The sequence below is a fragment of the Canis lupus genome, chromosome 38 (assembly GCF_003254725.2).
Source record: "Canis lupus dingo isolate Sandy chromosome 38, ASM325472v2, whole genome shotgun sequence".
In the NCBI taxonomy this organism is placed as follows: domain Eukaryota; kingdom Metazoa; phylum Chordata; class Mammalia; order Carnivora; family Canidae; genus Canis; species Canis lupus.
In genome coordinates this window covers 4,814,299-4,828,569 of record NC_064280.1, presented here as the reverse complement: position 1 = coordinate 4,828,569, position 14,271 = coordinate 4,814,299, and positions in this window count along the sequence as shown.

Genomic DNA, 14,271 nt, shown 5'->3' with positions numbered 1-14,271 from the left:
GTCCTGGATCACTCCCTGAGCCAAAGGCAGACGCTCAACCTCTGAGCCACCCTGGTGTCCCATCACATCTTCTTTCTGTATTCAGCTATTAATGGATACTTAGGTTGTTTGGCTATTATAAATAATACTGCAATAAACATAGGGATGCATTTATTTTTTGAGTTAATGTTTTCATTTTCTTTAGATAAATGCCCAGAAGTAGAATTGCTCAATCATATGGTAACTCTATTTTATTTTTATGAGGAAACTCCATAGTTTTTCACAGTGACTGTAGCATTAGGCATTCCCACCAACAATAATAAAGGTTCTCTTTTCTCCACATTCTTGCCAGCAATTGTTATTTCATGTCTTTTTGATATTAGCCATTCTGACAAACGTATGGCGATATGTCATTGTGGTTTTGATTTGCAATCTCCTGATGATAGGAATATTGAGCATCTTTTCTTGTATCCGTTGGTCAACTGTACATCTTTTTTGGAGAAATGTCTATTCCAGAAACTCACCCACTTTTAATTAGATTTCTTGCTTTTTTATATATATTTAGTTGTATGAGTTTTTAAATATATTTTAGATATTAATCCTGTGTTAGTTATTGTCATTTGTAAATATCCTCTTCCATTCAGTATATTACCTTTTCATTTTGTTAATGGTCTCCTTTGCTGTGCAAAAGCTTTTTAGTTTGATGTAGTTCCATTTGTTTTTGCTTTTGTTGCCCTTGCCTTGAGGAAACAAGAGAGATCAAAACAAATATTACTAAGACTGATGTTAAAGAGCTTGTTGCCTTTTTTTTCTGGGGAGTTTTATGGTTTCCAATGTTATACTTCAGTCTTTAATATATTTTGAGTTTATTTTTGTATCTGGTGTAAATAGTGTTCCAGTTTCATTCTTTTGCTTATCTGTCTTGTTTTCTCAACACCATATTGAAGAGACTATCTTTCCCCATTGCATATTCTTGCTTCCTTTGTCAAAAAGTAATTGATCATATATGTGTGGATTTATTTCCGGACTCTTTATTCTGCTCCACTGATTTACATGTCTGTTTTTGTGCCACTATCACACGGTTTTGATTACTATAGCTTTGTAGTATAATTTGTAATCAGGGAACATCTTACCTCTAGCTTTCTTCTTTCTTAAGATTGTTTTTGCTATTTGAGGTCTTTGGTGGTTCCATGCAAATTTTAAAATTGTTCTTGTTCTGTGAAAAATACCATCAGTATTTTGATAGGGATTGCATTAAATGTGTAGATTGCTTTGGGTAGTATGGACATTTTAACAATTTTAATTCTCCCAATCTATGAGTACATATATCTTTCCATTTATTTTGTGTTATCTTCATTTTATTTTCATCAATGACTTACAGTTTTAGAGTACAGCTCTTTCACTTACTTAGTTAAATTTATTCCAAGGTATTTTATTATTTTTGATGCAATGGCAAATGGGATGGTTTTCTTAACTTCTCTTTCTGATAGTTCATTATTAATGTATACAAATGCAATAGATGTATGTATATTGATTTTGCTTTCTGCAGATTCACTGAATTTATTTACTGCTTCTATTAGTTTTTTTAAAAGATTTTATTTATTTGTGAGACAGAGAGATACAGAGCACAAGCAGGAAGGAGAGGGAGAAGCAGGCTCCCCACTGATCAGGGAGCCCGACTTGATCCTAGGACCCTGAGATTATGACCTGAGCTGAAGGCAGATACTTAACCAACTGAACACCCAGGTGCCCTGCTTCTATTAGTTTTTTGGTGGAGTCAAAAGGGTTTTGTATATAGTATTGTTTTGTCTGCACAGTGACAATTTTACTCCTTCTTTTCCAATTTAGATGCCTTTTATTTCTTTTTTTCTTGCCAGATTTCCATGGCAAGGATATAATACGATTCTGTATTGACTATAGGTAGTGAGAGTGGGCATCCCTGTCTTATTCCTGATGTTAAAGGAAAAGCTTTCAGCTTTCCACTATTGAGTATGATGTTACCTGTGGGTTTGTTATATATGATCTTTATTATGTCAAGTTATGTTTTTTCTATACTCACTGTGAGAGTTTTTACCATAAAAAGATGCTGACATTTATCATATGCTTTTTTTTTTTTGCAGATGACAGGTATTTTTTAAAGATTTTATTTATTTATTTGTGAGAGACACAGAGAGAGGCAGAGACAGAGGCAGAGGGAGCAGTAGGCTTCCCATGGGGACCTTTATGCCAGACTCAATCCCAGGACCCTGAGATCACACCCTGAGCTGGAAGCAGATGTTCAACCACTGAGCTATCCAGGCACCTGATGGGTATTTTTGATGTTTAATAATATCTTAGAAAAAAATAGTAAAGGTGACTTACATGATGCCAATACAAACCACTGCCATCGTGGGTAATCCACTTGCCTACAGTAGGTTTGTTCTTTATATTTGGCAGCTCAGATCTAATGTACCTTCTTTCGGATGAAAGAAGTGGATGAGGCAGCACTGAAAACAAGCATAAGGACTTGGGTATTTTTAACATAATAAAAAAGAGAGAGATTTCTAGTTATACAAATATGAAATTTCTAATTTATTCTTATTCATTCAGTGGTGACTAGATGGTGATTAGCAGGAATTTGTGTACAAAGTTAATTGATAGCAAACTGGTGCAGCTCCCTGGGCACTACCTAATAACGCTTAGAAAGCTGAATATTTTCTTTGGTTGTTTTTGTTTTTTTTTAATTTATAAAATAGGCTTCCTTTAAAGATTGTCTGTAGTAAAGTTTTGTGTTCATATGTTCACCCTTTTTAACCTTTCATCCAATTCTTTCATATCTTTAAATTATTTCTTTTTGTGTCTCAGGGAAATGAGAACTCCAAATAGTATGCTTTCTTTTAGGTGAGTGGGAAGAGTTCTGTAGAAATGGCAACCAGAAGAAGTCAATAGGTGTCAGAAAATCTACGTGGTCTTATTTTGGAAAAACTAAGTCTGATAATACCAACTGATGCTGAAAATGTGAGACAAAGGAAATGTCCACATGCTGGTGGGAGTGCAAATCTACCAAAACAATTTTAAGGTCTATTTGGCAATATCTCACAAAATTAAAGATGCATATAACCTACTCACCAGCAATTCTACCCTGATTATTTGCCCTCGAGAAGCTCATACTATGCCCAGTGAAGCACAGGGCAATGTTTAGTGTAGCCATGCTTTTTTAATATCAAAACTTAAAACAGGGGCATCTGGGTAGCTCAGTTGGTTAAGTGTTGGACTCTTGATTTTGGCTTAGGTCATGATCTCAGGGTCGTCTGCTTCTCTCCTTCTCCCTCTGCGCCTCTCCCTGCTCACGCTCATGTTCCCTCTCTCTCAAATAAGTAAGTAAAATCGTTTAAAAAAAAAAAACTTAAGACAACCTAAGTCTCTGATGAAATTAACAGAATCAAGCCAGACATATCAGAAAAACGAACCTCACTAATCCTGAGAATTCAACAGAATATTCAATTTCTCACCCTCTCTTTTTCTCTCCCTCCCTCACTCCTTTCCCAATTATGGAAAATATATGCTAAGAAGCATTGATTTTAGAGAAATATAAATTTACACTGAATACCAACTCAAAAACTGCATAAATGTGTAGTGTTGAGCTAATTGCATGACCTCAATGAACTAGAATTCCTTCATCTGTTTCTTCAAATGTACTGTGAAGTTTAAAGGAGAAAATGAATGTGAAACTGGTAATATAGTGTCAATTTAAGGGCAGATACATTTCTTTCAGATATCTATTTTCATTCCATAAAAAACTATCCTTGGTTATTAGTTATAAAAATACAATTAAGCAAATTAGAAAGTTTATATTTTAATACTTAATTTAAATACATTAATTAAACTGACAATATGAATTTGCCTACTTTAAAATACTTATTGGAAAATTTGGATATATAATTGTTGCTGATTCAATTTATTTCCTAATCTGAACTTTATTTCCCTTATTATCTCTTTGTTATTCTTACAAGCAAAGAGTTTTATTTTGTATGTTTTAACTGAAATTTAAGAAAAATTTCTTGAGTGAATGCAGATTAAAATAAAAGGGCAAATGCACTAAAAAGCCTACTTCTTCATGACTTTTGAAAGATTTCTTGAGGGACACCTGGGTGGCTCAGTGGTTGAGCCTCTGCCTTCAGTTCAGTCATGATCCCAAGGTCCTGGGATCAAGTCCATATCAGGCTTCCCGCAGGGAGCCTACTTCTCCCTCTGTCTATGTCTCTGCCTTTCTCTCTGCATTTCTCATAAATAAATAAATAAATAAATAAATAAATAAATAAATAAGATTTATTGGAAGTTATTATTTCACATACTCTTTCATTCAGGTACTCTTAATATGAAGGATTTCTACTCTGTTAGTTTGTTAAATGCTACAGGAGATACAAATCTGAGTAAATCAACTCCTAGCTTCAAAAAACTTAAGCTTCATTTTGATCAGTAATGGGCATACATAGGAATTAGCACCACTAAATCATGCTCTCAGATTAAAATAAATAGTTACTAGTGGTCACTTTGCATATTAAATAGTGATTAGTATAGCCAACCTCACAATCCTCTTAAATCACTATATGATTTTTTTTCCATTCAAATGTATATTCCATTCAGGAATTTTTTTCTGTTCTGTTACTGCTTTATGTCTCGCAGTGCCAACAAAAATGGGTATTTTTGATTGAATGAATGAATGAATATGTCCATTTCTGTACAAGTAATTACTTACTTCATTTGGTGCTGTTTAGTGTATTTTACTAACAGAAGTACAGATTTTTAATTTTTTTCTTTTCAAAAGGCTCCTTATTCTTCCCATACGTTTACTTTTCAAAAAAAAAAAAAAAGAAAGAAAACACTTCAGATTCTTTGCCACTTACATTTTTCTTTCAAATGAAATAGTACTACATTTTAAAATTAATATGAAGTTATTTGCTGTTTTAAGTACATTTGTTAGCTCATTAACTACTCAAAACAACCCTGTGAAATATATACTGTTTTCTTCCTTCTGTATTATATATGAGAATATTGAGGCATGTCAACGTCAAATAATTTCTCTTGTAGGATAGACTGATTCTGGAATCTGGACTCTGACCATAATTCCTTTTCAAATTTTGTATTCATAACAGTTACACTATTTTTCCCCCATACAAGATTATGTGTCTATTTAGAAAGTTGGTATATGTGCATACACATATATATTACAAAAACGGAAGAAAAAAACTTAAAAATAAAAGTGCAGAGTGTTCTGCACTTTTATTTTTAAGTTTTTTCTTAAATTGTTCTAATTGTGAAAGAAATCTTCTTGCATTGCAGTTGATCTTGAAGATAGATTATCCAGGCAGACTAAATCTAATCAAGGAGCCTCTTTAACAGCAGTTTTCTCTGGCTGGCAGCAGAAGAAAAAGTCAAAGAGATCCAAAGCTTGAAGATGATTCACATACAGATGCTAGTTTGATGCTGAAGGAGGCCAAGTGAGAAAGACTGTGGGCATCCTTTAGGGGCAGAGTGGTTCAGCTGACAGGAAGGAAATGGGGACCTTCAGCTTCCTGTTAAAAATACTGGATTGTGCTCACAACTAGTAAGCCTGGAAGAACCCCAAGTCCCGGATGAGGACTGCAGCCCAAGCCTACACGTTATGATATGCTGAACAGAGGAGCCAGCCAGCCATCCCACCCCAGATCTGACCTATAGAACTGTGAAATGATAAATGAAATGTTGTTACACGCAGTGTAATTATGGTGATTTATAATAGCAGCAGTAGAAGACTGTATTCACTTTACCTTTGTGGTTATTTCTAAAATGAATGAAAACCATAGAAAAGGTACTAGCCTCTTAGACTGATTTAAGTCATTGTTTTGTTAAGAAGATTCTCTTGCGTTTCCACCTGTGGGTATTTATCATTCTTCTTCAGATTCTCTACCACCTTTTCATTGTTTTAGGAACTTAGTACCTGCAGAATGATACAAAAAAAATAGCAGTAATGAAAGACTTCACAATTTTTTCCTGACGTTAGTAGCTATTCTTTAATCACCTCATCATCATGCTAAGTATTGATATTGAGGGATGTACTTTATCAATAAAACCATGATACATTTCCCCCCTTTTCAATAATTTAATCACAATTGCTTATGAAACATTATCAAATGCATTTTAGCATCTTTTGAAACACATAAATGGTCTTCCTTCTTTTAGATGTTTTTAAAATTAAATTATGTGAATGCTTCTCCAAAGGTTGAAATACACTCATCTTCCTTTAATGACACAACCATTATTATACTATTTTCTATTATGTCACTGTATTTGGCACACTTAATATCTTATAAGAATCTGTGTGCCTATATTTGCATAAATGAAATGAAACCATTGTTTTCTTTGAGGGAGCAATAATGTCTAATACAGAAATTATGTCTAATACTGTCTATAATGTCCAATACTGTAAATTTTAAGCTATGTAAAAAGAATTATAAAATATTTTGTATTTATCTCTGTTTTGGAACTCCTAGAACTAAAACTTTTTCTTTCTAATATGTTCTAAGCTTCTTTACAATTAAAGCCTATTCATACTAAATAATTCTTGTGAGATTAATCATTAGCAATTTTTTCCTTAAAATTGACATCATTCAATTTCTTTCAAATTTGCTAATAAAACTTTATGTTATATATAAAATTTGCTTATGTTTAATCACCTCTGAATCTGTCAGTATACTCTCTTTCTTTAACTTCTAATGCTTAGAAATGAGTAGAGATATCAGAAAGGGAGACAGAACATAAAGAATCTTAACTCTGGGAAACAAACTAGGGGTGGTGGAAGGGGAGGAGGGCGGGGGGTGAGGGTGAATGGGTGACGGGCACTGAGGGGGGCACTTGACGGGATGAGCACTGGGTGTTATTCTGTATGTTAGCAAATTGAACACCAATAAAAAATAAATTTATTATTTAAAAAAATTCTAATGCTTACTATTTAGATTCAATTGTTTTTTAACATATGCCCTGATCATATTAGACCTGAACACAGTCTTCTTTTTAATCATCTACAGGTTTTTGTTTTTCATTTAACTACTATGTTTTTCTGAAATATTTTCCATTCACTTTCTTCAAAAGTTAATATTCTAGTTTCTCAATTGGAAATTGAATTAATTAATTTTTAGAACTTATTAAAAATATATATGTACAGCTATGAATTCTTCTCTCAGCATTGCTTTGATTGCACCTATTGATCGTGAAGGGTGCCTTTGAAGTTGTTCAAGTTTTTCTGTCTCAGCACAGTAACGTACCACCTAGGTGGATGCTATTCACATTACAGACATTAACTTCTGTGACAGCGTATGAGGAAACACAGTCTTTGGTCTTGCAGGAAAATCTTGAAACAGGAGAGGTTAAGCCCCCTTAGGAGTCAGCCTACACCAGCACAGAGGGCTGATAATGGCTACACAGACCTAGCTGTGGCCTCATGTTGTCGTTGGTATTCTCTGACTGAGAGACTCTCAAATGCTCTCTGGGCATCTCTTGAGATCTCTTTTCTCGTAGGGAGCCTTCTTTCTCATAAGACTGGATTCTCACCATTGGTTCCCCAGGGCAGAAACCCATCAAGCAGATGGGTTGCTATAATAGCATCACTTTCCCTGGATTCAGAACCAGGGAATAGGCCACTGACTTTCAAAGTTTACGTTACATATTATTTTTATTTAAAAAAATAAGAGCTTTTTGGGTGAATTTAAGCATCTTGGAATCCTAGTACCAGAACTTTTCTTATACTTTTACTATTCTTTTTTTTCTTTTTTTCCTTTTCAAGCTGACACTACTCAGAGTCACCTAACACTGCTGAAATGGGGACAACACTTCAGTTTTGCTTTTCCCAAGTTCAGTAGTATAATAATATTGTCTGACATATCATAACATAAAAAATGTTACCTTGAGGAATAAGCACCTTTTCTTCTTTTGCATAAATGCAACTTTGGGCCAGCAGCATCCCTAGGTTTTTAAAGACATTATTTCCATTTATAATTTTAATTTGAAATCTTCTGTAAGAAAGTTATTATATGAAAAAAAAATTGAGTGTGTTGGCTTTGTGGCCATTCTGGTATGTATATTTCTAGAATGTTTCATTTTTATTGGTATTGTTGAAGTGTTTTTACACACAGTGTTTCAGGTGCCCAACATAGTGATTCAGCAATTCTATGCATTACACAGTCCTTACCACGGTAAGTGTAGTCTTCTTCTGCTACCATGCAGCATTATTACAATGTTGACAGTAGTCCTTATGCTGTACTTTTTATCACCATAAGTCATGTATTTATAACTGGAAATCTGTACTTTTTTTTAACTTATGTTATTTAAATTCAATTAGTTAACATATAGTGTATCATTAGTTTCAGATGTAGAGTTCAGTGATTCATCAGTAGCATGTAACACTCAGCTCATTACATCACGTGCCATCCTTAATGCCCATCACCCAGTTACCCCATCTCCCCACCCACCTTCCCTCCAGCAAACCTCAGTTGTTTCCTGAAAGTTTGTACATCTTAACCCCTTCACCTAATTCATTCATCAAATAGTTTTCACTTATATTATCACATAATTTCCTTTTTCAAATATCATGGGCTTCTTCAAAACTTCTACTCTATAAAGTAACAAGTGAATGGATACATATGTATATACTGATTGCAGTTATTTGGCTATTGAAAAGAAAAAATCAGAGGGGGAAAAGAGACTAGGCAGTAATTCCTTTTAGATATATGGGAGTCTTGCTTTCTGGGTTTATGAGTTAATTTGTTGAAGAGACCACATATTGTCTGGAGGTACTGCTTCATTTTCCCGCCAAGCCCCCACAATCTGGCAGTTTCCTTTGGTACATCCTCCAGTCAACTTTCCTTGGGCTTCAGTCTTAAAACAAACACTGAAGTCAACCATTCTGAGAATGAAGAATAGGAATAAAAAAGCAATTGAATAACTGTATTAAAGACCCATATCCTATTCCTTTTTCCAGCTTCTTTAGCCCCTGATAGTATAGATATTCAAAAATTCTGCTATGGAATCTGGATTTTCTATAATCCTGATTTTTACCTATATTTATTTAAAAGATGTTCAACACTGTTATCCTTTTATATTAATTTGATTCCATCTGCTTTGTGTGTTAGGGTAATTTTCCATTGTTTTGTTCCATTAATAATCATGTTCTGATTTTCATTACATGATGTAAGTATTCTTACATTCCTTCAATTGTTTCCATTGGATTTAGTGAAGGAATGGAAGGAAACATTCATTTACACTTCATGAACTAGATTTCTATTCATTTGTAAGACACCTTAATGGAAAAGAAAGTATTATAATTATACATAAAATTATGTATGTTTAACTATGATTATGCAAGTTATCCTGACAGGTGTCAAAGAAACTTATGACAGATTTAAACATACTAATAATAGAAACATAGCTGTTAAAATTAATTTCAAATCTTTTATCACCAGCAACATGACACCCAGATTAAAAGAGCTGTCTAAAAGTCAGCAGAGTGAACCACAGTGTGGCAGAGCAGTGTACTCATATTCTAATGTAGAAATTACCCTACACTTTGTCTTTCTAGTTCCACTGAAGCAAACTCATTAGTTAAATATGTAAAGCTATATTCTCACTTACTGACCATTTTGGGTTTTTTCGTTTTATTATTTAAGTTTTTGTTGGTTGGTTGGTTGGTTGGTTGGTTGGTTAGTTGGTTCTTGGTTCATTAACCCCAGAAGAAGTTAAAAAGGATTTTGTTAGTGTGTGTGATTCAGTGCTCAAATGGAACATTTCTTAATCATTCTATAGCCATCCTGAAGATGATGGTCACAAAAGTCTGTCCTTTCAATGGTATATGATCATCAGGGTCAGGGGTGAGTATCCTGGTGGAAGTAACATTTCCTATAAGGAAGAAAGATTTTTATATGGATACTAAGTGTCAAACCTTTCTTGGAAGAGAAAAATTTGTCCCTATTGTTGTAAGGACTTTGTTGGCATTCCAATGGAGCCACATTCTAAATGGAGGTTTGCAGTCACTTCTTTGTTTGCATTGAATTGTTGATGAACATCAACCCAAACCTGAGCTTTTTCAGACATCTATGAAGCCCACAGGACTAACCTAGAATGCTAACAAGCACAAAGATGCTTATCAGAGTGCTTTTATTTTGCTTTCTTCTTGTTTAATGTAATCTTTAACTGTATTTCATTTAAACTAAGAAAAGTTTTTTTAAGAATTTGGAATTTCATTCTGATTCTTATGAAGCAGGTTTGCCCCAATAGAATGCTCCACGAATGCTTCAATTTGGGAAATATAATTGCTGAGAACAGAGACCAGAGACGTTGGTAAAGAATTCTGTAATTTGGCTAGAATCATTGCCCACAATTCTAATATTCCTGGACATAGCTACCACATCACTCCATTCAGTGGTTCTCTCAACTCATCTGTCATCATCTATGGGAAGTTTTTGACATAGTGGAACATCTTTCCCTCCTTAACAAGCTTTTCCCATTTGATTTCTGTGGTGGCCTTTTCTTTTTTCCTCACTGGTTTTTCCTTCCTCTTTGCTTCTTTTGGACATATCCCTAAACCTTGTACTTTGGAGGGTCCCCAGGGCTCTCAGTTTTTAGATCTCTTCTATTTTCTATCTGCAGTCATCCCTATGACAATATCTTACGGCTTTAAAAATCATGTAGATGTTGATCACTCCCAAATCTGTTTCTCAAACACTAGCCTCTTCTCAGAACTCCAAAGTGTATATCCAAATGACTATCATATATGTTCTGGTATCTTTAATTGGCATTGCATTCTACTGACCTGATCTTTCCCTGAGACTTGCTCTATCACCTTACTCCTTATTTTCAGTTGAAGACTCCATTCTTTCATTTGTTCTAATTGAACACACCCACATCTTCTTTGATGCTCCATTTTTCTCTCAATTCTCATCCAATGTACATGGAAATCTTGTTGCCTTTAGCTTCTGAAAACTTGTTACTACTTTGCTCAAACTCTTTCAGTGGTACCTCATTTCTTTTAAAGAACTTATGATAACTGTAAGGCCATATATGATATATATCCCCACTCCTCCCTTAACTCTTGGCCTTAAAGTCATGATATGTTTTTCCTTTCACTCTTCTGTAGTCATGTTGGGGTGGCCTCTGAGTCTTCTACATACTAGACATTCCTCCATTTCTGGTCATTGTTACCGACTTCTCTCTCTGCCTAGAAAGTTCCTCCTGTACATAACTGTATGGCTCACTTTTTCATTTCCTTCAAGTGTTGCTGATATGTCACTTTTTAGACAAGGGCCACCTTGGCCATCCCAATTTAAACTGCTATCCCAATATTCTTCACCTTATGGGAATATTTGCTATAATTTCTCCCCATTACTTTCACTTTCTAATATGCTTTATCATATACGTTTTTAAGATGCATTCGTTTCCTCATTTGAAATGGTCCTACCCATAAGAAAGTGATTTTTTCACTGATATATTCCAGTGGCTGAAGTGTTAGATATGGCATATTTGTTAAGTGAGTGAATGAAGGAATTAATAGATGAATAAAAATAAACTATGTATAGCTATATGGTGCCTACATTTATTTTCTTTCCTTCATAGATTTATTCACCTGGAATAATCCACTTACTTTCTGTTTCATTGTTAAGTCTTAGCCATAATTCAAATGTAAATATATATATTACAAGTATTATTTTTCTTTTTTTACCTTTTAAAGTTAAATGATTCTGTGCTGAAGTGCACAGTAATGAATTTTTGATTAACTGATGAAGTGATGACAAATTTTTGATGTGATAAATTTTTACAACTCAAATACCCCTATGAAATTACAATCTTGGCATGTGGGATGAGGGAGTAGTGACAATCTACCAGAAACCTCCTTCATGCTTTACTCCAGACATTATTACTTAGGAAAATTAACATCTGACATCATAAGTTTCTTATTTTAAAACTATAAAATTGAAATTCTTCTTTATGTACTCTTTTATATCTAGATTCTTTGTATCTCTCCATGTCTTTTGTGAGATTCATCATTGGTGCTGCATGTAATAATGATAGTTCTTTTGATTGTCCTATAGTAATATATTATTATTATATATATACTATATATATGTCCTATATATACTATACTATATATGTATATACTATAGGACAATATATATTATTGTGTCTATTCTAATTGTTCATAGACATTCAATTTTTTCTCATTTTGAGATGTTATAAGTAATGCTGCTATAAATATTTTGGAGTTTTTTTTGGTAAAATATGCATATGTGTAGGGGAGTAATAACTGAGTTACAGAGTAGAAACATGGTTTGCTTTGGTAAACACTAGCAATTGTGAACCCAAGGTGTTGTAGCTATTTTCACTTCCATCAGCAATGTCTAACAATTTTTCATTACTTTAAGTGTTTGTCAAATATGGCCCTATTAGTTTGCTGTTAGTGATGATGCTCTTGTTGCTGCCATTTTATTTATTTACTTACTATATTTTGTTGTTTCTATTTTTGTTGGGAGGAGGCTGGCTATAGTTGTTTCTTTTTTTACTTATCAGAAAACTAATGATGTTGAGAAAATTTCCATAAATTTGTTTTCTGGATATTTTTCCGGAGTCTCTGCTCAAACCTTAAACTGAATATCTGGCTCTTAAAATTGATCTCTCTAGGATATTCACAAACTCTTATATACACAAAATTTTATGTATTATACAGTTTATATAGCATGTATATGATATGTATTAATACAATATTTATAATTTATAACACTATGTATAACATGTAGCATCATATATATATTTTATATATTGTATATGTCATATATATACCAAATACTTCTATTTTGAGACTATGTTATTTGTACTTTGAGGAACATATACGTATTCTTAATTATAATGAAATCTAATTCACCAATCTTTATTTCATTTTCGTTAGTGCTTTCTGTGTCCAGTTTAAGAAATCATTTCCTCCCCTAGTATGATGAGTGATTCTTGACATCTACCACACACCATAAACAAAAATTGTTTCCCAATGAATCATAAACTGAGTGTAACTGGCAAGATAAGCTGTTAAAAGATAAACACTAAAATATCTTAAATATATTGAATATTATATTCTATATAATATATTACATATAACATATTATACATAATATGCAATTTATGATGACATATGACAATATATGATATATTATGTTTTGTATAATATGTGTAATGATATATGGAATATATTTTAAGATTTTCTAGTGTTTATCTTTTAAAAGCCTCATTTTGCCATCTAAATATAGATCTATAAATATAAATTATAAATAGATATATTATGTATTATATATTATTAAAATAGTCTTATAAATAAAGCAATAATATATATCCTATATGACCTAAATCATGATATCCTATAATATTATATTTTATACATTATATATAATAATATATATTATTATAATCATAATGTGTCATTTGGCTCATTTATCGTTATGTATTATATGATGTATTACATGCATCTATCATTTTCAGTTAGTTACTTACACATATTTTAGCTTTTTTTAATTTTAAAAATGTACTTTTAGTACTTCCAAGAAAATACAAGATCCCTACACAGCTTAACCTCTATTTTCCATATGCCCCATTTTTTCATTGTTTTGATAAATTTTAATTTTGCATACATTTTAATCTCCAAAGGTAATGGTCTTAAAAATTATATATCCCTCAATATCTACTTACACGAAGTTGTCAGATGATTTTTGTTTTGTCTTGTACTGGTGTAATTCATTTAACATCACACGCCTTGGTCTACTTTAGTGTTTCTTTTAGTCCAGGCCTCTGTCAGAAAATATCTCAGTTTCTATTTGCTAAGTTTCAAAAAATATTTTCATTGGTGGCAGAATTTTAGGATGACATTTATTTTATTTAAACACTAACAGGTAACATTCTTTTGTTTTTATACTTTCATGGTTTCTTTTGAGAAATCAACAATCTTAACTTCTTTAAAAAGAAAGTGTATTTATTTCCATATAGCAGTTTTTTTTTTGTTTGTCTCTGATTTCCAGAAGTTTACTAGGTTGTCCTCAACATGCTTTTCTTTGTATTTATCATGCTCGAGCTTTATAGAGCTGTTTGAATATGTACGCTGATCTCTTTCAACGGTTTTAAAAAATTATCTGCCCAAGACTTTTCTTCTGTAACTTAAATTATATATATTGGAATGCCTGCCTTTGGCTCAGGGCGTGATCTTGGAGTCCCAGGATCGAGTCCCACGTCAGGCTCCTTGCATGGAGC